The 1939-nt window shown below is 37.3% G+C and overlaps 1 pseudogene; it reads left to right on the top strand.

Annotated features, from left to right (window-relative positions):
• The first annotated feature begins 556 nt into the window (after positions 1 to 556).
• Positions 557 to 917, top strand: LOC132026193 (small ribosomal subunit protein uS10-like; annotated as a pseudogene).
• Positions 918 to 1939: the final 1022 nt, after the last annotated feature.

Genomic DNA, 1939 nt, shown 5'->3' with positions numbered 1-1939 from the left:
ATTGGGTCCTCAATCATTGGGGGGGCACATACTGTCTCCCTAGCTACCAAGGAGTATGGGCCCCTCCCATTGGGTGCTTTTTGGGTGCCAATTCTGACCAAAGTGATAGGCTAGTTCAAATGTCTACTATAGGGTAAACTGTAATTCGATTGATCTTATGTGTGACCTAACATGACTGTGCAGCTTTCTTTGTGTGTTTCGATTTCATTGGCCACCTGTGCATGGCCAGGCCAAACCACATGGACTTTGCCCTTAAAAACTAGTCTGTGAAACAGAGAAAGGTCACCCTCTCTGTAAGAGGCACAGTTCTGAACCGTCAGTTTGATTCTCAATGCTTGGCGTGAAATAAAGCTTTGCTTGACCTTCGCTTTTGTATGAGTCTCACTCCTTTAATCACGAGCCCATTATTGGGGGACGTTTCAAAAATGACCCAAAGCTCTCTGATTAGAACTCAAGGGTAGCCACAGCAGAGGTCTGGACACCCCACTACTGCTCCTCATTCCCCACTATTTGCTCTCCCTAAGGAACAGGTGGAGAAGGCAGTCACCCACTGCAAATGGCTTTTAAAGACACTGGGAAGACAACCATGGAACCAAAGGTGATGATTCACCAAATTAGAATTACTCTAACTAGCCACAGAATAAAATCTTTGTAAAAGATATGTGCTGATTTGCTCAGAGGCATAAAGGAAAAGAATCTCAAAGTGGAAGAACCAGTTCAGATGCCTACCAAGATTCTGATAATCACCATAAGAAAAACTCCCAGTTGTGAAGTTTCAAAGACTTGAGCTCATTTTCAGAAGAGGATTCACAAGTGACTCATTAATTTTTCAAGGTCCTTCTGAGATTGTTAAACAAATCACTTCTATCAGTATTGAGCCAGAAGTGGAGGTTCAAGTCACATTTGCGGATGCTTAAATCAAACTTTTAAATAAATTATCAACTGTCTAAAAAATAAATAAAAATGACCAAAAAAAGAATGATGAAAACAAACCCCCCAACATCCAAGAAGTTTGAAAATAAATTACAAAATTTGGTAAACATACTTAGAAAACCTAGGGTCTTTATGCCTGGTCTGTGGAAACCCTTTTACTGATTCATTCAAATAGCATTTTACTGCATTTAATTTGTTGTACTGTTAGAGTTCACTTAGGTTTTACCTGTATTAAAAGAGTTAACACATGTAATATAGAGCATTCTGCTTATCTCATGTTAATAACTCAATACAAGCTAGCTGGAAACAATATTTATAGTAGTCATAATACTATTACCAATTTTTCTCACCAAAATTTCACCCACTCAGAGGCATAGATACAATATTGAAATGGCTCCTTTTTAAAATAGCCACATCAAGTGCCTCTTTTGATTTTCTCGTTTGTTTGTTAAGAAAGTTTCTCTCTACTTGTATGGAACTCACTTTGACAAGTGATTGGAAAGATGAAACAACCTGGTAGAGTTCCTTTGATTGGATGCAAAAGGTTTTCTGAAGTTCTGCCTGATATCTGGACTAAAATTGAATGCATATATTATTGCTTTGGTATCTGAAAAAATTGAATCTAAAGTAATGTTAATTACTTGTTGTTTGCAGGGGGAAACATGCAGAGGATGGAGTAATAAAACTTGTGTTTAAGCATTTGAATTAAGTGGAGCAAGCCATCAGGCTGTTTTGCTGTAAACACTGTGCTGTGGCTTCCTGCATTATCTACAACCAATTACATTATTGGTTTAAACAATAGCCAGTGGTAAACCACATTTGCAATTTTTTAATGTAGTTTTTACCCTTGTTTGAAGCTTTAACACATACATGAATAGATTCATTAACAAGAGGTCATAGAAAAAGAGATTAAAAAGTCAAGGTGATGAAATTTCAGAAATAGCGTATGAGCAAGAATATAGGTGTCATCAAACATACACACACACAAACATTTTAAAGGTGAAAC

This window comes from Mustela nigripes, chromosome 10, assembly GCF_022355385.1.
Source record: "Mustela nigripes isolate SB6536 chromosome 10, MUSNIG.SB6536, whole genome shotgun sequence".
Classification (NCBI taxonomy): Eukaryota; Metazoa; Chordata; class Mammalia; order Carnivora; family Mustelidae; genus Mustela; species Mustela nigripes.
Note: the sequence above shows the minus strand (reverse complement) of the source record. Positions and strands in the feature narration are given on the sequence as shown.